Here is a 25,318-nt window from a genome sequence, read left to right as displayed (position 1 = left end):
CATCTAGGACTTTCACAGTTAGAGAGAAGTCAATGTCTGGCTTCAAAGCTTCAAAGGACAGGCTGAATCTCCTGTTATGGGCTAATGTAGATGGTGATTTTAAATTGAAGCTAATGCTCATTTGCCATTCCAAAAATCCTAGGGCCCATAATAATTATGTTAAATCTACTCTGCCTGTGCTTTATAAATGGAACAATAAAGCCTGGAGGATAGCACATCTGTTTATAGCATGGTTTACTAAATATTTTAAGCCCACTGTTGAGACCTACTGCTCCCAAGAAAATATTCCTCTTAACATATTACTGCTCATTGAAAATACACCTAGTCACCCAAGAGCTCTGATGGATGTGTACAAAGAGATCAATGTTGTTTTCATGCTTGATAACATAACATCCCTTCTGCAGTCCATGAATCAAGGAGTAATTTGGATTTTCAAGTTTTACTATTTAAGAAATACATTTCATGAATCTACAGCTGCCAGAGACAATGATTCCACTACTGGATCTTGAAAACCTGGAAACAATACATCATTCTAGATGCCATTAAGAACATTTTGCTTCATGGAAGGAGTTCAAAATATCAACATTAATGGGAATTTGAAAGAAGTGGATTCCAATCCCCATGGATTATTTTGACAGGTCCAAGACTACACCAGAATAAGTAACTAGATTTGGTAGAAATAGCAAAAGAACTAGAATCAGAAGGGGAGACAGAAGGTGTAACTGAATTGCTTCAATTTCATGCTAAAACGATAATGGATGAGGAGTTGCTTCTTATGAATGAGCAAAAAAAGTGGTTCCTTGAGATGGAATCTACTGCTGGAGAAAATGCTAGGAACACTATGGAACCAACTACAAAGAATTAAGAATATTACATAAACTTGGTTGATAAAGTAGCAGCAGGATTTAATACGACTGATTCTAATTTTGAAAGAAGTTCTACAGTGGGTAAAATGTTGTCAAGCAGCATCACATGCTACAGATAAACCTCTTGTGAAAGAAAAAGTCTATTGATGCAACAAACTTCCTTTTTTGTCTTATTTTAAGAAAATGATGTAGCCACTCCCACCTTCAAGAACCACCACCCTGATCAGTCAGCAGCTATCTACATCAAGGAAAAATCCTCCACCAGCAAAAGGATTACAACTCACTGACAGCTCAAGTGATTCTTGGTATTTTATTTAGTAATAAAGTATTTCTCAATTAAAAGAATTAAGATTTTTTAGACATAGTGCTATTGCACACTTCAGAGACTGATGTATAGTATAAACATAACTTTTTTTTTTTTTTAAGTAGGGATGAGGTCTTGCTATGTTGCCCGCCCTGGTATCAAACTTCTGAGCTCAAGCAATCCTCCCACCTCAGCCTCCCAAAGTGCTGGAATTACAGGTGTGAGCCACCACTCTGGGCCATAAATATAACTTTTATATGTACTAGGAAACCGAAAATGTGTATGACTCACTTTATTGTTATATTCACTTTATTGTGGTCGTCTGAAACTGAACCTGCAATATCTGAGATGTGACTGTACATATGTATGTGTGTGTGTGTGTGTGTCTATACCTTCATAATCTGACGAATTTTCACTTTCCCCAGTACTACTACCCTAATCCAACCATTTTCTCTTACCTGGGTTACGGTAACATCCTCTTTAATTGGTCTCCCTGCTTATTCTCTTGCTCTTTCCGTGTGGAAGCCAGAATATTCTCTTTACACATAAATCAAATCAAGTTAATATTCTCTCTTTACATATAAATCAAATCAAATCACCCTCTCTCAATTTTTCAATGCCTTCCCATCATGTATAATAAAATCCCAAATTCCTATTTTGTCCTACAAAAGTCTATATGTTTTGGCATCTGAATACATTTCTGGCCTTATTTTCTCCCACTGTCTCACTCACCCTCTACATTCTGGATACATTAACCTCCTTGTTATTCATTGAACATACCAAGCAGGCTCCCACCTCAGGGCCTTTGCATATTCTATTCTTTCTGCCTGAAATGTTCTTCCTCTAGATATTCACATGTCCTACGCCCTTGCTTCATTCAGGTCTTTGCTTAATGTCACCCCATCAGATATCCTTTCTTGACCACTGTATCTAGAATAGCATCATCTATTGCTCCTTATTCCCTTATCTTGTTTTATCAGCCTTATAGCTCTTATCATTATCTGATGTTATACATTACGTATTATTTGTTTATTCACTGTCTGTATCATCCTCTAGATTGCAAACTTCATGAGCGTAGGGTCTTTGTTCTGTTTACCACTGTATCCCTAGTGCCTAAAACAGGGCTGTGCATGTAGCAACGCTCAATAAATGTTGAATGAATGTATAGATCAAAAGGAAAAAACTGATTTGATTACAATCTAGGTTTCCCAGTAGCCAAGATATCATGTTTATATCATTGCTTCTTTAAGTGTAGCAACTTTATACTATATAATCAAATTAATTATTTGTTCTTCAAACCTTTTCTTATATCTTTTAAGATTTTATTTTTGAAAAAATCAGATATTACCTATGGGCTTCTGATATTATTTCGGTTTCACTGTATTGACATGGGGAAATTGTTTTGCTTTACCTCTTTATTTACTTGCTTAGACAAAAATATCTATCAAACATTGCTGCATATTTTATGAGACTTCTTTTAAAGTGTGTTAACATTTTATCAGATACTCTGGTTAATGGGATGCTAGTATCTAGGAAAAACTAGAAACCACAAGGTTCAGATTATAGTCACAGCTTTTCTATTAATATTTTGTATTAATTTATATAATTATATATAGAAATTTATATATAAAAACCTTAGATAAGTTTTCATATTTTTATTAATTATCTCTGGGCCTCAATTTGCTTCTCCTTAAAATGAGGAGGGTAGATAATATGATCTCTAATGTTCATTATTGTTCTATGAATGAAGATAAACATATGGCAAATGTGCTCTATTTTGCTTTTTTTTAAGAAACATACATGTGTCTTCATATAGTTTATTCCATGCACCACAGTTTATACTTCATGGTAGACACTACTTGAGATTCTGTTTAGCCCACAATCTTTGCTTCTCTGGGAATTGTATGTCCCCTCCCTTAGGGTTGGGGCCTAATAACCATATTTATATGACATGATCTTGCCCCTCTAGCCATGGATAATCAGATCCTGGCTGGACATATAGCCCAACCTATGTCAATCAGAATTGGGAATTGGAATTCGTAGATACTGAGTCTCTTCTGATTGCCTGAATTTAGAATATGTAGACTTGGGATCTCTTGAATAAACCAGTTTTGGCTGTGTGCTGAGGACGTGAGAATAATGAAGTAGATACACTGAAAGAAACAAAGATAAACAGAAGACCCTATAGACCCAGGGGTGGTGAAGGGGAAGAGAAAGAGGGAGGAAATTTCCCTTAGCTATGGAGAGCTCGTCAACCTAGTTGAAGTCTCTCATGCACCTAGACTACACTTTCTGCACTTTCTTTTTCCTCTTATACTTAAACTCTTTTTTTCTTTAAGCTAGTTTGAAGTACACCTTTATTATGTACAACCAAAAATCCTTAATCAAGACACACACAACTGGGTCAGTGGTTCACAAACAAATTATGAGTAAAGTACAACCTAAAATTTTGGACATCTTATGCAAAGCATTTCTGCTTCAGTTTCATTACATACTTAAATTAATCCTTAGTAATTAGAAAATTCATGAGCCAAGTTATTGTATTCCATAGCCTTTAGTTAACTGAGTTTCAGGGCTATCTAGATTAGAAACAGTCGTATTCAAATGTAAATATAAAATTATCTTTCAAAATCAAAAGTTTTTATTTTTTTCTAAGCTTATACTCCCGTTAGCACAGATTACTAAGAATCAAATAGATTTCACTAATTCCTATTCTGCATTCAGTGTTCAGCTGTGAGAAAACTGTTACATGAATACTCAGTCTCTCTTCTTCTCATCCATAAATACACAAAGTGCCAAGTTTTTTCACACATGTCATAGGAATGGAAAAGGGAGTGGGAGACGGAGAAAATTATAGTTAGTTTTCCAAACAGCTAAGTTTTTATTCTAGTCAATCCAATAACCTGTGTACTATTCCTTCCCTTGCTCTTACTTTTAAGATCTAAAACCTGTAAGTAAAGAGCAACGAGTTACACAATAGAGGCAAATTATCATTACTGTGATAGGCATGAAACAAAGGACTAGCTTTTTTTCCCCTCTTAAAAGAGCATAAGTAGTAAATAACATGCCTCTAGCAACTCTAGTATTAGGTGTAGTTGTGCTCTATAGACAGCTTCACCCTAGTTCAAGTCTTTAACAAGTTAACCTTGTAACTTTAACAAGTTAGCCAGACCGGAAGTTCCAGTTTATTGTCAGAAGAATTTCATCTCAGAACATCAGAAATGCTGGATTTTAGTGCTTCTTGCATCATAACAAAAATATAACAAATCAGTACCAATATGCATGCATTCATTATATGATTATTATTTCAGAACTGGGGAACAAGAAGGTCCTGAAGTTTTACTACTTTTAGAGCTGCAGCAACACCATCAACATACAAAGACTAGACTACTAAGTATAACTTTTAATGCACACTTTACTTTCTTACTCTGATTAATTGATAGGAAGAGTTTGTAAGTGCACAGAATTTACATGCAGATGACATTGCTACTACAGTTTTTAAAACATCTGAAAGCAGTTTACCATAACCTGCCTCTATTTTGCTTACACTAAGTGATGTTCAAATCCCTTTTCTTGTAAATAGCCCAATACAATTAATGGCTCTGATTAGTAATACAGCACTTAGAAGATTTTTTAAATACACAAAACCTAGATGTTCCTCCCTTCTTATAACGTATTTTAATCAGTATCATATGCAGATACCCAGTAAAGAAGCTCCAATACTGCCTAACCTCTGGTAGGACTCTGGCTGCTTCTCCTGTAGAGTGTAATTCATTTTTAGCACGACTACTATATATATCTAGCCTATAACAAGTCCTTGGTTAGTGGGGCCTGAATTAATGAAATTTTGTTGTACTGTAATTTGGACCCTACTGATTCAGAATTTGTAATAATTCAGAAAGAAGCTGAAATTAAAGTGACTTTAGGGTTATTTTTGAATAAAGAGTTTGCTGAACAAATTTAAAAACAAGATAGTAGAAAGGATATTAAAACTACTGAAAAGAAAAAATGTGGCTGGGCACGATGGCTCACGCCTGTAATCCCAGCACTTTTGGAGGCCGAGGTGGGTGGATCACTTGAGCTCAGGAGTTCAAAACCGGCCTAGGCAACATGGTGAAACCTGGTCTCTACTGAAAATAGAAAAACTAGCTGGGCGTTTGTGGCGCACACCTGTAGTTCCAGCTGCTCAGGAGGCTGAGGTGGGAGGATTGCTTGAGCCAGGGAGGTGGAAGTTGCAGTGAACCGAGATCATGGCACTGCACTCCAGCCTGGATAACAGAGTGACACACTGTCTCAACTCCCCCCTCGCAAAACAAAACAAAAAAACTAAACAATGCTTCCAAGCAACTTTAAGTACTTTAGAAATATAATATCTCTTTACATATAATCCATTGATACACTAACGATAAATCATTCTCATATATTTATTAAATCAAGATCTCTAAGGGATCTTGTCCTAATCCTGGTTAATATATGTACAAGAAAACTGTAAAAACTGCAGTTCATAAAAAAATTCTAAAATTCAAAACTTCAACTATTTTAGACTTCTCCCTAAATTATTGCAAATTAAGAAAAATTTGAAACATGTAAAATCTAAGACTCATTTTTCTCATACCCCTATTTTTTTTCCTTGTTTCTACAGACTCACAGGTATCTGAACCAATTTGGCAGCAACAACTATGTAATCCAAGATTAAATCTATTGATAATAAGCAAAAAAAAAAAAAAAACAGTTAATAATGATAGTCCTAAAAGTATGCAGGAAGAGAAACAGAATATAAGGATCTATGTGCACATTTAAAGATTAAACTCAGCAAGAACCATTATATATTAGTACATAATATATACCCAGCCCTGAAAAGGGCAAGGAGCAACTTAAAAGTAATGAGACTGGCTTATATATGACCTGTGGAATCAAACTTATTACTTATGTCACACCCCCATATGTCAACTAGTATTCAATTTGAAAGAAAAATTAAATTAATTCCAAAAAGATGGTAAGAAATGTCACATGATATAAAAATAACTATTTGAATTCATCTGGTGAAAGATGCTATATAAATACAAAGCAGTAGTAATAAGACAGCCTGGAAGAACAGAGAAGTTATTCCTCTTTATTCTAAAATGAAAAAGTTCCTAAGTATAACTACATAAAGTTTAGATGGTAAAAACGCAATGAAGAAATCTGAAGCAATCCAAATGAAAGGATCCCTACTTCTATTCCAGAAGGACCCAACCCCTTCTGACTTTTTACTTCCTAGGATAAAGAAAATAAATTATTTTTGAAATAAAAACCTAGTGACTCAAAAATTGCCTGATTTAGTCACAGTATTTTAAAAGAACCTGGACAATTCTTCCTCTCAATACCACTTCCAGTCAAATCACCCAGTTTTAAATGCAGTTTATCCAATATGGGTTTGGCTTTTTAGACAATCACAGAAAATCTTTCCTAAATAACTTTATAAAAAGATAGATATCTTTTATGAAACTAATTTAAAGGCCAAAGAAGCAGCTGAAGAGTGACAGTGAGAACAAATCTATATACACAGTAGTTAGGAAAAGTAGAAGTGAGGTACAGAAAGTGAGCATAATGAGGAGCTATGTAATTCAAGGCTGTGAAAGGTTATAGTGATAATAAAACTGTACAATGGCTTTAAGTGAATATTATTTTAGAAATATATCCATTTTCACATTATTAATCATGTCAAAATTCAATTTCAGGTTTCAGTTAATATTTATTGCGTTTTAAAAATTGTTACAAAAAACTTATTACAGTAGAATACTATCAGTAACAAAGTTAATCTCCCTGTCAAATCCCAGTGGTGCACTTGTCAATAGGAAAATACGAATGAGTCAGACTACAAGGGAACTTTTGGACACCAAGAGTCTAAAAGGGATTAACAATTCATAAGATATGATATTGAGACAATAACTGTATATGAGACAGCTCCTGTGGATATTAGTTTACAACTTATATATGAAGGTGTTTGTTTTATTTTCTTTGTAGATACCACACTTTAAGAAGGAATGCTAGTCTCCACTTTTTTTTTTCCTACATTGAATTGGCTATAGGTATCTTTCACTTAGTAAAAAATGCTATGTTCCAGGAAAACTTGTTCTTAAAAAGAATCGCTGGGAAAAAGACATTTATCTCATAAACTTCCATCATACAATTGAGAGATCTGTGCTCAGCTGGGAAAATTTTTAGTCCAATGATATAATAAGGATCATACTTTAGAATATGATAATTCTTTTAAAACTACATATTTAAGGAAAATTATAACTTATAGATGCATCAGTGGTACTCAATGTAATACTGTCCTACCTCCAGACTCAGTCATTAGGTAAAAATATTGAGAATGACCCTATGTTACTTAACAGAAACTGACAGTTCTTTACCCTATTTTACATGCTGCCACCACTGAGGTTTAGCAATTTAACTAACATATGTACCTGCCTTAAATCGCCACAGTACTTACAATTGGACATACGACGTAATTTTAATTTTTTTGGCAGTTTCCCTCCTCTTTCCAAAGATCATCCCTTTGATACTGTCATAAGACCAGAAATGTACAATACTTACTTAGCAAAAATGATTTACTCCAATGCCTTCTGCATATATTTTGTTATCTGTTAACTGGTTAATTTCCAACAATAATCATAGCTATTTGCTGACTGTGTCCAGATAAGCCATTCTGTTCTCTAATAACTTGTTTATTTAATAGCTAATGTGCTAAGCAGAGGATGTTCAAAATAACAATTATATTTGTTGAGCCTAGAAACTATTAGCTACTGTGAATTAAAGTTAACTTTAATCAAAGAAGACTACTGCTGGCAGCAAAAGACACCAAAAAAAAAAGGACAGAAGGTGTATAAAGCCTCAAAAATGTCAAGTTTGAGTATATTGTTCCTCAGAGTAAATCTGTGAATTCTTTATATTTGGAATTCTAATATGTGAATTTCTGTTAGGAGACATACCTCTCTACGGATGGAATAACTCCATACCTTGTTATTTTTCTGTGTAAATGTCAACTTACAATGGCTGACTAAAACCTAGGAGACAATTAGTCATCTGACTAATTTTCAAATAGCAGAAGGTTGTTAGAAATGTACCAAAATAAGCTTTGCAGAGGTTTGTAATTGCAGTTTAAACATTGATGTTGTCAATTATTAATATATACATTAATAACATGATATTAGAACTTTGACAGATATGAATTTGTGGGACTCTGACATACCCCTCCCTTTGTTTTCAGAAAATGGTAGCAATAGCAGTACTAAATGTAGTACTAAAAACTAAGTTATCATATACTAATGAATCAAAATGAATGTTGCTTATAAAATTTCCCTAATTTATTTTATCAAGAAATAGTCTTTGGAGCATATTAATAATCTAATGGACTATCAGACCAGTGTTGTATGAAACACTTAGAATATAACTGTCTCTTAGTAGACAGTAAAAAAAATGTACAGGTTACAAAAACGTGAACTTAACACTCTACCTATATCTGCTTAGAAAACATTCTCACTTGCTTCAGGAAATAGGATGATTATTTTAAAGCCTGATTTCTATAGCATGTATATCTGTGAAATTATATTTAATTTGTTAATTTAGTATGTAGTTTATCATAGAAAATTATGCCCACTACAAAGAAGTTAATTGCCGCTGACAGTCCTTTTCTCCTTTAGGTTTATCTAGGAGAAAGTATGCAAAAGGATTAGAAAATCAAGTGCCTTAGCTCATGTTATGCTGAACTCTTCCACCTTCTACGAAAGCTTATACTTCTATTAAGAGCCAAATCAAGTATGACTTTCTCTACAAAGCTTTCTCAGAAAAATCCAGCCTACAGTATTCTCCCTTTACTCTTAACTCTTTTAGTCCTTATTCAATATGACTCTTCCAATTGTTGACCATGATGACTCATATATGTATTTTCCTTTTTCCAATGGTTAAGCAATTTACCCATCGGTAATTTACCGTTGGGTAAGCAATTTACCCAACTGGTAAATTGCTGTTTCTGTTCTATTCTCCACAATACCTGGTATAGTAGTAGGCATTCATTAGAAGCTAGAAAATAAAAACTTGTTGAAAGTCACTTAAAAAAAAAAAAAAAAAAAACTTCATTCCAGAGTTCACTGATCAAGTGCTTTGATAGCATTTGCAAAATAAGCCATCAATTTTATTTTATAATGTGATTATGACACCCTAGGTAAATGCTCTTAGAGTATGTGGCATCTTCATAGTCATACTCATTTCAATGGAATACTAGATTGGATTCAAATTACCGGAAGGTTCTCTAAGTATGTGAAGGTGAAGAGCAAGTATTCATATGATACACTATTATTTCAAATAATTCAGACTTAAATTCATCAAAAGCTTTTCCAAAAAAAAAAAAATTACCTTTGGAATCTAGCAACTAGAAGCATGTCAGCTTGCTAGAAGCATGTCAGCTTGCAAATGCACAAAACAAACAATACTCTCTGAGGTCCGAGATTATTTTGCAGTGGTACTAGAATTATACTGTGCTTTAATTTAAACTATACCCCCAAAGAACTTCAAACAACATGAAAGCTCCCAAAGCAAAGCATTTTACCCCAAACTAACAAAGTTTGCTGTCTTGACAGATTCACCCAATAAATTTAATCATAAATGGCATCTATATATCCTTTTAAAAAATCTTTAGCTCAAAAGCATTTACAAAAAAAAAGAAAATTTACCTTTTCCATTATTACGCTTCTCTCTCGCCACGTCTTATCAGATAAAAGAAACCTGAAACGGCTTAAAAACCAATAGGGAGGGAAAAGAACCCATCTTTTATTGTCTGCTCACAGAACTATCTTACAATCAAAATTACTAATCTAAATTCAGTATGCTTTTGATAGGTGTCATCTGTGAACTGTAAGTTTTTTCAACCATTTACTTTTAAGAAAACAACCTCAATCGTCAAAGATAATGTTGCTAATTTTCAAAAAAGCACCTCACAACTTTAGAACCTCATCTAATCACCTTGTCCAGAATATCACTTCCGGTGCCTCATGCCAATGTTTTCTGGAACCGACTATCTTCAACTGCAAGCTACCTCAGGAAGAACAGATATATCACAACCCATCCTCCCTTTTATTGGGGATATTTTAGGTTTCATCATCGTATTTATAATAAAAAAGAAGTGTGCCATGCTGGATGAAAAGTAGTTTGTAAAACCAATTTCCCCTATTATCAATCAGCCATTCTGCCTACTTCTCAAGTTTGATGGCACTTTAGAAGTCAAGTGGAGTGTGTGTTTGTTTTATTATTTTTATTATTTAATGTAAGTACTATCTTCCTAACGTACATGTCAGGAGTAAGAAGCCAGGCACAAGGCTTTCGGGAGCTCTCAGCACACGAGTAGCAACAACACTGAAAAGTAAGGGGCCACTGCAGCTATGTGTTCAAGACTTGAGGCATGGAGCGGCAGCAGCCCGGGGAATGGGCTCCTGAGAAGCCCGCGGTCAGGCTGAGCCTCCTGAGAGCAAGAGCGAGAGCCACAGCCAGAGCGAGGGGAAAGGGGCGAGCACGGCACTGGGAGAGTCTGTCCACGAATCAGGAACCAGGCTGCGTGACTGTACGTAGAATTATCAGCATCTATGGCATCTAAGAAGCAAAGCCAGGCCTTAGGCACCCACCCCGCATTCCTGGACGCCAGGGTTGAGACCAAAAAGTGGTGGCTATGAGAAGGAAAACTACCTCGAAGGGAATAGAGAGCCGCTAGCAGATGTGGGAGAGGCGTCAGAAGCTTCTGCAGGAGAAAGCAGCGATTCGCTCGCCTCCCGGGGCCCCGGAGGCCGGAAAGGCGCCCTAGAACCGAGCGAGTGCGATGCCACTACTCACCCCTACTCTCCTATGGTCCCCGTCGTCGCCCTGCTCGACGCAGCCCCTGCAGGGGGGAGCCCCTCCCCCGCCCGCCGCCGGGGGTGGGCTCGGCGGGCGAGAGAAGGCGGCGGCGCAGGTGTCCAACAGCCGGGGCCAGAGAGGAGCTGGGTGCAAGGGAGACAGCTTGGTGCCTTGCGCTCCGTGGCGCCGCCAACTTCACCACCATCGACGTGGAGGGACGAGGGGAGGCGATGGGGGGAAGGCGCTCGCCCAGCGGCCCGGACCCTCCTAGGGTACTAGGCCTGAGCCTCTGGAGGGACCGCCGTTACCAGTCCCCTCAGCGACGCGACCCCCAGGCCTGATTCCAGTACCTGGGCCCCCCTGGCCACAGAGCAGCGGCGGCTCCCTCTTGGGGCCGCGGTCGCAGCTGCATTCTCCTGCTCCTCCTCCTCTGGCGCCGCTGCCTACACACACAGCCCCGGCGCGGTTATCGCCGCGGCGCCCGGCCGCCGTTGCCTAGCAACTGTGCGCATGCGCCCCACCCCTGTCGGCGACTGCTGCCACCGCTGGCGCCTCTGTCGGAGCTCAGACCAGCAGGCCTGCGACCCAGAAAGTGCTCAAAACCCCACTTCCTAAGGCCTAGAAGGAGCGACATGAAGGTAAGGGTGGGTTAGGAGAGGTCCAGGATGCTCTGCAATTCGAGAGGCCCGAGGACTTGGGATACGACCGTCTCCCAGCCCCTCGACAGGCACCTCTGCGGTTAAGAGTGACAGTCCCAACAACCTCGCTACTTGTCTCACTGCCTTTTATTTGTCTTTTATTTGTTGTTATTTTATTTGCCTACTTATTTGTCTTGGCTCCTCCAATTCATCCTTCACAAGGGCTGCCAGGGTAATTTTCTAAATAACTTCTCTGACTATGTCACTCGTCTGCATAACTCAGGTGGTTAAGGGTCACCTCCCTTAATAGGGCCTAACAATTCTTGACTACTGCAACAGCATACTTTCTGGTTTCTTTGCCTTTAGACTTGTCTTTCTGCAATTTGTTCTCATACTTCTACCGGTGATCAAATGAAAATCTAGTCTCACTTCCTTCTGGCTTAGAGAATGGGCTTTGAAATTACAGCCAAGTTTGAATTTCTGCTCCACCACCAAGTAGCTCTGTTTCCTTGAGCTAGGATTTTTTTTTTTTTTTTTTTTTGACAGAGTCTTACTCTGTCGCCCAGGCTGGAGTGCAGTGGCGCCGTCTCAGCTAACTGCAACCTCTTCCTTCTGGGTTCAAGCAATTCTCCTACTTCAGCCTCCCAAGTAGCTGGGACTACAGGTGCAAGCCACCATGCCTGGCTAATTTTTGTATTTTTAGTAGAGACAGGCTTTCACCATGTTGGCCAGGCTGGTCTCGAACTCCTGACCTCAAGTGATCCGCCTACCTCCGCCTCCCGATGAGTTGGGATTACAGGCGTGAGCCACCGCGCCCGGCCTGAGCTAAGATTCTTAATCTGTCTAAATCTGTTTCCTTATCAGTAAAATGGGGATAATTATAATACCTATAGAGTAGTTATGAGGATTAAATGGAAAAGTGAATGTAAAGCACTTAACATACATAACTTACTGTGGCGCAGAGTAAGTGCTTAGTAAGAATTGGAGTTATTTTTCAATAGATTCATTATCTATAATAAAGGAGAAAATACAGATTCCCTAGCTTAACATTCAAAGTCCTCTAAGATCTTGCCTCTATTTTTCTAGCCCTAGCTCCTTCCACACCCCCTTAGGCACCCAGCCACAGACCAGTTTTTACCTTTTCTGAGACACATCTAGATCTATAAAGTGCTTAGACATATTTCCCAAACGTTCAGCTGGGTAAGAAATCTGCATAAACCCTCCAGTTAATTAACATGTAAATATCCAGTGATTCTTCTAAAACTACACTTTTTAATTTTAAAATATTGACACTGAAAATTGACATGTAGGCAATGGCTATGTACAAACTTGTGTGATATTCTAGGGGCTTATTTACTTGATCTTTTTGAAATTAGGTTTAGAGGTTCTGTATTAAACTTAATACAATGTATAAACATATTTACAAAATGTGCCCTGCTGGATGTTTATTTAATAAAATATTTAAACATTTTAGAAAGTGTAAAAATAGCTATGCCATGTGTAAGAACTTTAAGAAGCCCTATAATAAGTGCCAGTGAAACATTAGTGGAGGGCCAGGCATGGTGGCTCACGCCTGTAATCCCAACACTTTGGGAGGCCGAGGTGAGCAGATCACCTGACGTCAGGAGTTCAAGACCAGCCTGGCCAACATGGCGAAATCCCTCCTCTACTAAAAATACAAAAATTAGCCAGGCATGGTGGCACTTGCCTGTAATCTCAGCTACTTGGGAGGTGGAGGCGGTAGAATCACTTGAACCTGGGAGGTGGAGGTTGCAGTGATCCGAGATGGCACCATTACACTCCATCTGGGCGACACAACGAGACTCCATCCCCCAAAAAAAAGAAAGAAAGAAAAAAGAAACATTAGAGGAGAGCTCAAACGGACTGTCAAACTAAAATGAAACTTTATACAGACCAGCCAAAAAGTACTGAAGAAAGAGAAGAACAATTGGAAAGGCGAAAAAGAGTGAATCACTCTAGAACTAATTAAATAGAAGTATCAGATTGGAGATCATCAACAAGCTGTAACCAATGTGGAAGACCATAACATAGGGAATATATATTACAATTATGAATGTGGAAATGAGCTTGGACAGAGTTCTCACACAGCTCATACCTTTCCTTCCGTATGAAACAGACATGCCTTTCAGGTTCAAAGGAAAACAATTCCCTAGTATTCAGCCTTTTCTAATGACCATCAGTAACTCACAGGGACAGATTTTTACAAAATTTGCTTATATCTTCTAAAACCTGTATTTTACCACATAAAACCTATATTCTCTGTTCACTTATTGAACTAATCACATTCTATCACATTTTTTTATCAGTGAATAGAGAAATACATATATAAAATGTTGCTAGTCATCTTTAATTCTTCTGTGTTCCTTTCTAGATAAAGAACTGTGTCGCTGCTGTACTTAAACTCCTTAAGTATCTTTCCTGGGGTTTCAAGATAAAATTGGAGCTCCTTTGCCCACATCAGTGCATCTGCCTTTACTACGATAGAAAGGTAAAAACTCCTACAACGAACAGACATCTCTATATCAATATGGAAAAAAAAGAAAGCTGATTTATTATTGAGCAAGCACAACAGAGTACATGCATATAAGTAGCCTTCAAGAGACAGCAAATACAAAATAAAATTCTACACAAGTTATATATTGCAACAGTCCACTTGAGAATTGAGGCAGCTATTTGTTTGGTTAATTGAATTCTTCCAACAGAATAATAAAACTTTTCTTACCTCCCCAAAGATACCTCTAGTCTTCCTGAAAGACAAATGGTCACACCTTGAGATGGGCTCCTACATTAACTTTGAAGACATGTCTTTACATTTCAAAGAGAAATGTGACTTTGACCTTGGAAATATGTGTGCGTTATAAAACTGGAGACTGAGACTTTGTAGTCTCTGGAGAGATTTATCTACATTCCAAAAGTTAGAGAAAGGGTAAAGGTTCACTCTGTCCCCCAAGGAGATACATTAAGAAGCTAAGGAGGAGAAAATAATATATTTCTCTTTATTCACCTTCTTTTCATTTCTTTTTTTTCCTTATTCACCTTTATTTACCTTTACAATTACAAATCAGTGAGTTCTTCAAAAACAGAACTCTGTGCTGGCACAGTAGATGCACCTAGTAAATCAAGAGTAGGTCTTCCTTGAATAAATAAAGTCATAGAAGAAGATGTCAACAGATGAGTGGGAATTTGCCAAAAGGGGATAAAAATATCCCATGCAAAGGAAAAAGTATATTCAAAAGCCCAGAAAATTTGAAAGTGCATGATGTGTTCAGCAAAAGTAGAAAAGTGTGACTTATACGTATTTTATCTGTATTTATGGGCTGGGAAGTGTAAAGTTGTAATGGAGTTGAATATAGAGAAGTAGGTTGAGCAAAAGATTATGAAATGCCTTGTATGCCATGCCAAAGTTTGGAAAAGGTCTATATCTGATGGCTAAATACAGTGTTAAAGAAAATTTTTTCATGATACTTGTTAAAGATGGTAAGAAAGACTTAATTCAAGGAGGATTATTGTTATGGAGTTTTACAGTAGGGGAGAGAGATGAGGCTCAACTCTGAGTCCAACAAGGGAGGGAGTAACATTTATAAGTGGGAATTTGTAAACAAGGAGCACAGTGGAGGCATCAATTATTGGAAAATTACTAAGAGGAAACATTAAGTCTAGGGGAATTCTTGCTAAACCAACATGATGGAAATCTTGCTAAAGGCAGACCAGGGTAATAAGATATCACCTGATATCACCTCATCAGGGAGATGAGATATCTAATCAGATATCCAGAATTATCAGATACCAAGGGTAGGGGATTTCCACTAAACTGACTCAGCAGGATTCTTGCTAAAACTGAACTAAGCAAGCCAAGCTTAGTTGAGAAGAAGGCTCACAAGGGCCTGACTCAAATTTGGTCAAAGAGAGAGTCTTTGTCAAAGGCAAGGTACTATTACTTGTTTAGGAGTCTAGCACAAATATTAGACAGTGCTCCAGCCCCAAAGATCTTATAATCTAATGATGCAAGAAGACAAGTTAATAAATAATTTACATAAATGAAATCATAAATTGACAGATGTATTTGTGGGAGAGGGTATAAGATTGGAAATAGACTTTGAGTAAAGTTTCTGAGAAAGCTCCTTGGATGAGTTCATCTTGACATATAATATAAAGGGTCAGCTAGACACAGTGGCTCACTCCTGTAATCCTAGCACTTTGGGAGGTCAAGGCAGGTGGATCGCTTGAGCTGGAGACCAGCCTGGGCAATGTAGCAAAACCCTGTCTGTACAAACAAATACAAAAATTAGCTGGATGTGGTGGCATGTGCCTGTAGTCCCAGCTACTCGGGAGGCTGAGGTGGGAGGATGACTTAAGCCCAGGAGACAGGTTGCAGTGAACTGCAATTGCTCCACTGCACTCCATCTTAGGCAAGAGAGCCAGACCCTGTCTCAAAAAATAAAAAAGAAAAATAAAATAATAAAGAGTCTCCAGAATTGAAGTAATTCCTAGAATTCCAAACACTTGAACCCTTTGTGTCTGTAAGCTATAGATCTTCATCTTTTGTTCACTATTTCCATTCAAGCTCCTCTGAAGAAAATCACTATGACCTTTTAATGCAAATTGATGTTGCCACAGATTTAGTTTCTCATCTCCAAACTACTTGGCAGTCCTTTTTCTTGGTCAGTCCTTCTCCAGTTCCCCTCAGCTATTTCTCCAAACTTTAACCATTCTCCACTATGACAGATGACCTCATCCTTCACTCAGCAAATCTGCCACCCAACTGGTGACTTTATTACCTATGTTCCTTAAAAAAATTGCAGGTAACAGGAATTTTTCTCACCTACAATCTGCATCTGCTCCCATATTATACCCTTATTCCTCCAGTCTCATATAGACTAAATCTCCTATTAGAGCTCCTGATCTTTGTCTCATCTAGCACCTCAGAGGTCTTACCCACTTTTTCTTTCTAGCTCACGTACCTTACAACTCTCCCTCTCAACTATATTATTCTCCTCAGCCTGTAAACATACTCAAGACTCTTCCCTTCTTAAAAGACATACTCACCTGTGATCCTGGAGCCTCCTTCAGTTTCCTAGAAGTGTCTCCTGTTACCCTATCATGTTTCCTTCTCACCCAGAGGTCTCAAAAGTGGTTATCTTACATTCACTGCCTCTATTTCTTCACTTCCCATTCACCTTCCAACCACTGTAATAGGGATTTAACCTCTACCTCTCCACTAAACCTATTTTGTTAAGAACACCAGTTACTGACAAATTTCTCTATGCAATGGACACTTTTCAGTACGTTATTGGACCTCACTGCTACCTATGATAGTATTGATCATTTGAGTCTGCTTGAAAGTTTCTGCTCCACTTGATTCCAGACATACATTCTCTGTTCTTTTCCTTCCTCTTTATATTTTTTATTTATGTAACTTTCATGGACTCTTCTCCTTCAACCTACCCCTAAAACGTTAGTTTTCCCCCTCCCATAGTTCCACTCTTGGTCTATTTCTTTTGTTCTACTCTCCATGCTCTATTACCTGCACATGGATGACTTTAAAATATATATTACTAGCTCAGACCACCATCCTGAGATCTAGATAAATAGGTCCAACTGTCCACTCAACATCCTGACTTGGATGCCACCCAAGCAGTTCAAATTCAACCTGTCCATGCTTGAATGTATTTCCACATGCTAATGGGTTATTTGTCTTTGTTGGGGTAGATTCCCCAAAAAAATTCCCCAAAGAGAGGCCTGGCACAGTGGCTCATGCCTGTAATCTCAGCACTTTGGGAGGCCAAGGCAGGTGGATCAGGAGTTTGAGACCAGCCTGGCCAACATGGTGAAACCCTGTCTCTACTAAAAATACAAAAATTAGCCAGGCGTAGTGGCTTACGTCTGTGGTCCCAACTATTCAGGAGGCTGAGGCATGAGAATCACTTGAACCCAGGAGGCAGAGGTTGCAGTGACCCAGGATGGCACTACTGCACTCCAGCCCAGGCGACAGAGCAAGACTCTGTCTCAAAAAAAAAAAAAAAAAAAAAAAAAATCCCCGAAGGGAGACTCTGGTATTGTCACATAATGATTTCACCTTCTCACAGAAACAGATGAAATGACTGGATTGTGATCATTTTATGTGAGTCAAGCCAAGACTTCTGTACTTTTCCTGAAAAATAAGCTGCATATATGCACCAAGGAAGAATAAGTTGAATCACTAGAATTGAAACTTCATGAAGACAGGGATTCTTGCCTACTTTGTTCACTGATGTATCTCTAATGCTTAGAATAGTACCTGCCACATAGTAGGCTCTCAATAAATCTTTGTTGAATAAATGAATGGATGAATTTGTATATCCTCTTCTTAAAGGCCCTTTGGGAATTCCACTATATTATAGCAGCTAGCTAGCTAGATAGATAGATAGCTGGCTAGACAGATATAGATAGATATCAATATATATACATAGATTAGGGAGGTATATATCTTTTTGTGTCTGAAATAGGACAAAATGAAATTATAACTGCACCTCACCCAGATTTCTTCCTATTGAAAGTAAAGAAAAAGGAGGCAGAGAGGGATAAAAACACTTTATCTGCCTCTTGGAATAGCCATTTGGTAGTTCTTCAGCTCTTCCAGGTGCTCAGATCTCTGCTTTAGGAAAATCTCCTTTGTAGTATGCCTTCAATTCCCGCATGAGGAATGTCGTCTTCTGGAATCAAGACAATTCAGACAACTGAAGATGCCCACTTCAAACAGAAGGTTGATCTGGACCTCGTTTGGCATTATATTCAATAGTGAATAAAGGACACATGAAACCCTTTGCCTGAGCTCTGTCTCTTGGTGTGCTGAAATTTCTGTCTCACTGAGACCAAACAAAGCAAAGTATGATCTAATCCCAAGAGTGGATGCACTTCCAAGTTTGGCAGGCCCCCAACAGTCCTATTGTCCCTCTCTGGGTAGGTGTATTTTACCTTGTCTCCCAAACCAAAAACATAAAGGTCACCTCAGACTTTCTCTTCTAACCTCCTACATCTAATTAAGTTAATAAGCCTTGCTGATTCTATCTCCTAAATATCTCTCATATTCATTCATCATTCCTTTACACCTGCACCACCACCAATTTTGCCTTAATTTATTTATTTCCTCCTAATTTTTTCCAGGAGTATTTCAGCAACTTCCTAATCAGGCTCCTTACCTTCATTCTTACCTCTCTTCCAAACCATCTTCTGCACTGCCTCTTGAATAAGTTATCTAAAAATGCAAACCTTACCAAATTATCTCCCTGCTTAAAAACGTTTCAGAACTATTCCCCATTCCTTATTGATTACATTTCAAGCTCCACATTACTTTTCATAATCTGTCTCTTTTCCAGCCATATCCCCTACCATTCTCTACATTCTACTTCATGCTCAGGAATCTAATACTACTTGCAATTCTGTGCTGAGCATCGCTCTTCTTGGAGCTTCTCTTTCCATCACTTCCATCCTAATGTTACTGTAGAAGTTTTTAATGTTATGTGACCCGTTGGCCACAGTTAACCAATCTGGAACTATTATAGTCCTTCCTTGGGAGTCTGGAATCTAGATTAAGATATTTCATCCTGGTCTGGTTGCTTTCTTATGCTGAGCAGTATAAACTTCATAGCTGTTGGCAGCAGCAACTTTTCTACCATATGGTCTGGGGAAAAAGAAAATGCTGGTCTGCTATAAAAGATGAGGCAGAAACACAGAGAGATGCAGCAGTGAAAGAGGGAGAGTGTCCAGATAGCAGCTGAGTTCCTAGCTGCAGCTTATTCCTTGAAGCCCACCTGCCTTCTTGCTTTTGGGTTCCATAAGACACTTCTCTATCCTTGTGCTAAATTCCTTTTTTTTTTTTTTTTTTTGAGATGGAGTCTCGCTCTGTTGCCCAGGCTGGAGAGCAGTGGCACGATCTCAGCTCACTGCAAGCTTTGCCTCCCGGGTTCATACCATTCTCCTGCCTCAGCCTCCCGAGTAGCTGGGACTACAGGCGCCCACCACCACGCCTGGCTAATTTTTTGTATTTTTAGTAGAGACAGGGTTTCACCGTGTTAGCCAGGGTGGTCTCGATCTCCTGTCTCGTGATCCACCCATCTCGGCCTCCCAAAGTGCTGAGATTACAGGCTTGAGCCACCGCACCCGGCCACTAAATTCCTTTTGTTGCTCAAGCTAGTTTGAATTGAATAGCGGTACAAACATTCTACTCTCCCATATTAAACTACTTAGCTCTTCTGCATCTTTGCTTATTCTTTTCCCTTCGCCTGAAAAACAGTAGTTCTTTCCACAACCATTTTGCCTGAATAATTTATATTTGTAATGGTCCTTTTCCTGTATCTGGAAGGTACCTATATTTCTACTCTGCCCTTCATTCCTTCCTCCCCAAAGGGAAATATTTATATTATAGGTCAGATGGCATGACACTGATTAGGTCAGATTTAATAAAGGATGGGGTTGATATTTGCAAATAGGTCTCATGCCCATTCGTGGTCCTTCCATTCCTATTCCTCCTCTGTCCCTGTGGGTGGATACTGTAAGAGGGCCAGGGCCTACCTTGAGGCAGTTTCAGCAATGCTCTCTCTCTCTCTGTACCTAAGAAGACTGGCATCGATTCAGATTTATGTGTTATGTGGCTGGGTCAGAGGACAGTAACATTTGGATTTAAGCTTGGGGACAGGAATGCCATTGGGGAACCTCATTAAGGCTTCAAGTGAGCCACTTTTTAATCACATTTTCCCGTAGCTCTACACAGAAAATATTTTGTGCAGCGTCCTATGTTTAGTAATCAGTGTTGCAGCTGGTATTTAGAGGGAAAGAGATTCTCTCCTGAAGTAAGAGATCCTTGGGGGATGTAGACTGAAGAGGAGAGCTGCACTTAAGCTAGATTAGAAGGCAGAGTTCCACATGGAGAAAGCAAAATTCTCCTTATGGCCTCTATGGATAAAAAATGATTTTGGTTTGCATATTTTGGGGCATTGGTTGGAGGGATGGCATCTCGCTTTCCCCAATCCCACTCTCTCACTCAGAGCTGAGGAGTAGTATATTTCTCCAGAGAGATCACATCTTGTTGTGGCAGGAATTTAAATGGTAGGAGAAATGTTTATATTACCATTTAGATAACCAAAGTCTGGAGAATTCAAAATCTGAAGGAAAGCAATGCGATTATGGATGTTTGATAAGTGCCCATAGTAGCAGCACAGAACTAGTAAAGATTTGCAGCCTGGGCACCATATTGAGACCTAGTCTCTACCAAATATTTAAAAAAACTAGCCAGACATGGTGACCACCTGTGGTCCCAGCTACTTGGGAGGCTGTGGTGGGAGGATGGCTTGCGCCTAGGAAGTGGAGGCTGCCGTGAGCTGTAATTGTGCTACTGCACTACAGCTTGGTTGACAGAGCGAGACGGTGACTCAAAAAAAAAAAAAAAAAAAAAGGCAAAAAACAAACCAACAAAAAAACCATGGATTTGAAATTTCATGAAGCTTTTAGAAAATAAATATGACAGCTCAACTGCTCTCTCCACAGGCAATTTCTTCCAGTTGAATTTTATTTTATTTTATTTTCAGCTTTTATTTTAGATATGGGGAGTACATGTGTAGGATTGTTATATGGATATATTAGACTGAAGTAATGAACATAATACTCAATAGGTGGTTCTTCAACCCAAGCCCCTCTCGTTTTCTCCCCTTTCTAGCAGGTCACTGTGTATATTATTCTCATGATTACGTTCGTGTCTACTCAATGTTTAGCGGCAACTTACAAGTGAGAATATGTGGTATTTGGTTTTCTGTTTCTGCATTAATTCACTTAGGATTATGGCCTCCAGCTCCATCCATGTTGCTGCAAAAGACATGGTGTCATTTGTTTTATAGCTGTGTAGTATTCCATGATGTATATATACCACATTTAATTGATCCCATCTACCATTAATGAGCACCTGGGTTGATTCCATGTCTTAGGTATTGTGAATAGTGTGGCAATTAACATACAAATGCATGTGTTTTTTTTGTTTTGTTTTGTTTTTTTTGTATAATGATCTATATTCTTTTAGGTATATACCCAGGAATGTGATTGCTGTGTCAAATGGTAGCTCTGCCTTAAGTTATTTGAGACATCTTTAAGCTGTTTTCCACAGGGGCTGAACTACTAATAATTTAAAAATTTACATTCCAACCAACGGTGTATAAGTGTTCCTTTTTCTCTGCAGCCTCAACAGCATCTGTTGTTTTTTGACTTTTTAATAATAGCCATTCTGACTGGTGTGAGATGGTATCTCATGATGGTTTTGACTTGCATTTCTCTGATGACTAGTGATGGTAAACATTTTTTTATTATACTTTAAGTTCTGGGGTACATGTGCAGAATGTGCAGGTTTGTTACATAGGTATACACATGCCCTGGTGGTTTGCTGCACCCATCAACCCGTCATCTACATTAGGTATTTCTCCTAATGCTATCCCTCCCCTAGCGCCCCCCACCCGCCGATAGGACCCAGTGTGTACTGTTTCCCTCACTGTGTCCATGTGTTCTCATTGTTCAACTCCCACTTATGAATAAGAACAGGTGGTGTTTGGTTTCCTGTTCTTGTGTTAGTTTGCTGAGAATGATGGTTTACAAATTCATCCGTATCCCTGCAAAGGACAGGAACTCATCCTTTTTTATGGCTGCATAGTATTCCATGGTGTATATGTGACACATTTTCTTTATCCAGTCTATCATTGATGGGCATTTGGGTTGGTTCCAAGTCTTTGCTATTGTGAACAGTGCCACAATAAACATACGTATGCATGTGTCTTTATAGTAGAATGATTTATAATCCTTTGGGTATATACCCAGTAATGGGATTACTGGGTCAAATGGTATTTCTAGTTCTAGATCCTTGAGGAATCACCATACTGTCTTCCACAATAGTTGAACTAATTTACACTCCCACCAACAGTGTAAAGCATTCCTATTTCACCACATCCTCACCAGCATCTCTTGTTTCCTGACTTTTTAATCATTGCCATTCTAACTGGCATGAGATGGTATCTCATTGTGGTTTTGATTTGCATTTCTCTGAAGACCACTGATGATGAGCTTTTCTTCATATGTTTGTTGGCTGCATAAATGTCTTCTTTTGAGAAAAACTGAAAGCATTCCCTTTGAAAACTGGCACAAGACAAGGATGCCCTCGCTCACCACTCCTATTTAACATAGTATTGGAAGTTCTGGCCAGGACAATCAGGCAATAGAAAGAAATAAAGCGTATTCAGTTAGGAAAAGAGGATGTCAATTTGTCTGTCTTTGCAGATGTCATGATTGTATATTTAGAAAACCCCATCATCTCAGCCCAAAATCTTCTTAAGGTGATAAGCAATATCAGCAAAGTCTCAGGACTACTATTGACTTTCTTCACAGAATTGGAAAAAACTACTTTAAATTTCATATGGAACCAAAAAAGAGCCCTCATAGCCAAGACAATCCTAAGCAAAAATAACAAAACTGGAGGCATTATGCTACCTGACTTCAAACTATACTACAAGGCTACAGTAACCAAAACAGGATGGTACTGGTACCAAAACAGATATATAGACCAATGGAACAGAACAGAAGCCTCAGAAATAGCACCACACATCTACAACCATCTGATCTTTGACAAACCTGATAAAAAGAAGCAATGAAGAAAGTCATTGGTAGTTTGATGGGGATGGCATTGAATCTATAAATTACCTTGGGCAATTTGGCCATTTTCATGGTATTGATTCTTCCTATCCATGAGCATAGAATGTTTTTCCATTTGTTTATGTCCTCTCTTATTTCCTTGAGCAGTGGTTTGTAGTTCTCCTTGAAGATGTCCTTCACATCCCTTTTAAGTTGTATTCCCAGGTATTTTAATCTCTTTGTAGCAATTGTGAATGGGAGTTCACTCATAATTTGGCTTTCTGTTTGTCTGTTATTGGTGTATAGGAAGGTTTGTGATTTTTGCACAATGATTTTGTATCCTAAGACTTTGCTTTCAGTTTTTACCCATTCAGTATGATATTGGCTGTGGGTTTGTCATAAATAATTCTTATTATTTTGAGATGCATTTCATCAATACCTAGTTTATTGAGAGTTCTTAGCATGAAGGGGTGTTGAATTTTGTCAAAGGCCTTTTCTGCATCTACTGAGATAATCATGTGGTTTTTGTCATTGGTTCTGTTTATATGATGGGTTACATTTATTGATTTGCATATGGTCAACCAGCCTTGCATCCCAGGGATGAAGCCAACTTGATCGTGGTGGATAAGCTTTTTGATGTGCTCCTGGATTTGGTTTGCCAGTATTTTATTGAAGATTTTCACATTGATGTTCATCAGGGATATTGGCCTGAAATTTTCTTTTTTTGTTGTGTCTCTGTCAGATTTTGGTATCAGGATGATGCTGGCCTCACAAAATGAATTAGGGAAGATTCCCTCTTTTTCTATTGTTTGGAATAGTTTCAGAAGGAATGGTATCAGCTGCTTTTTGTACCTCTGGTAAAATTCGGCTGTGAGTCTGTCTGGACCTGGACTTTTTTTGGTTGCTAGGCTATTAATTTCTGCCTCAATTTCAGGACTTGTTATTGGTATATTCAGGGATTCGACTTCTCCCTGGTTTAGTCTTGGGAGGGTGTATGTGTCCAGGAATTTATCCATTTCTTCTAGATTTTCTAGTTTATTTGCATAGAGGTGTTTATAGTATTCTCTGATGGTAGTTTGTATTTCTGTGGGATCGGTGGTGATATCCCCTTTATCATTTTATATTGCAGCTATTTGATTCTTCTCTCTTTTCTTCTTTATTAGTCTGGCTTCTGGTCTATCTATTTTGTTAATCTTTTCAAAAAACCAGCTCCTGGATTCATTGATTTTTTGAAGGGTTTTTCATGTCTGTGTCTCCTTCAGTTCTGCTCTGATCTTAGTTATTTCTTGTCTTCTGCTAGCTTTTGAATTTGTTTGCACTTGCTTCTCAAGTTCTTTTCATTGTGATGTTAGGGTGTCGATTTTAGATCTTTCCTGCTTTCCCTTGTGGGCATTTAATTAGTGCTATAAATTTCCCTCTACACACTGCTTTAAATGTGTCGGAGAGATTCTGGTATGTTGTGTCTTTGTTCTCATTGTTTTCAAAGAACATCTTTATTTCTGCCTTAATTTCGTTATTTACCCAATAGTCATTCAGGAGCAGGTCGTTCAATTTCCATATAGTTGTGAGGTTTTGAGTGAGTTTCTTAATCCTGAGTTCTAATTTGATTGTACTGTGGATTGGGAAACTGTTATTATTTCCATTCTTTTGCATTTTCTGAGGAATGTTTTACTTCCAATTAAGTGCTCAGTTTTAGAATAAGTGTGATATGGTGCTAAGAAGAATGTATATTCTGTCGATTTTGGGTGGAGAGTTCTGTAGATGTCTATTAGGTCCACTTGGTCCAGAGCTGAGTTCAATCCTGGATATCCTTGTTAATTTTCTGTCTCATTGATCTGTCTAATATTGACAGTGGGGTGTTAAAATCTCCCACTATTATTCTACGGGAATCTAAGTCTCTTTGTAGGTCTCTAAGAACTTGCTTTATGAATCTGGGTGCTCCTGTATGGGGTGTATATATATTTCGGATAGTTAGCTCT

General features: G+C 38.3%; 2 protein-coding genes across 4 annotated transcripts in view; one reads left to right on the top strand and one right to left on the bottom strand.

Annotated features, from left to right (window-relative positions):
• ZC3H12B (zinc finger CCCH-type containing 12B) overlaps window positions 1–11,527 on the bottom strand; it is a 463,619-nt gene extending 452,092 nt beyond the window's left edge. The window contains exon 1 of the mRNA XM_054471568.2: window positions 11,038–11,527. The gene's annotated coding sequence lies outside the window, so the exon portion shown is untranslated. The remainder of the gene's footprint in view (window positions 1–11,037) is intronic.
• ZC4H2 (zinc finger C4H2-type containing) overlaps window positions 11,451–25,318 on the top strand; it is a 115,581-nt gene continuing 101,713 nt past the window's right edge. Inside the window, exons 1-2 of one of the 3 annotated variants that reach the window (XM_063660601.1) lie at window positions 11,451–11,678; window positions 14,071–14,187. The gene's annotated coding sequence lies outside the window, so the exon portion shown is untranslated. The remainder of the gene's footprint in view (window positions 11,679–14,070; window positions 14,188–25,318) is intronic. The other 2 variants (XM_054471566.2, XM_063660600.1) reach the window with 2 other exon arrangements.

Source organism: Pongo pygmaeus, chromosome X, assembly GCF_028885625.2.
Source record: "Pongo pygmaeus isolate AG05252 chromosome X, NHGRI_mPonPyg2-v2.0_pri, whole genome shotgun sequence".
In the NCBI taxonomy this organism is placed as follows: Eukaryota; Metazoa; Chordata; class Mammalia; order Primates; family Hominidae; genus Pongo; species Pongo pygmaeus.
This window is presented reverse-complemented; position numbering and strand designations above follow the sequence as displayed.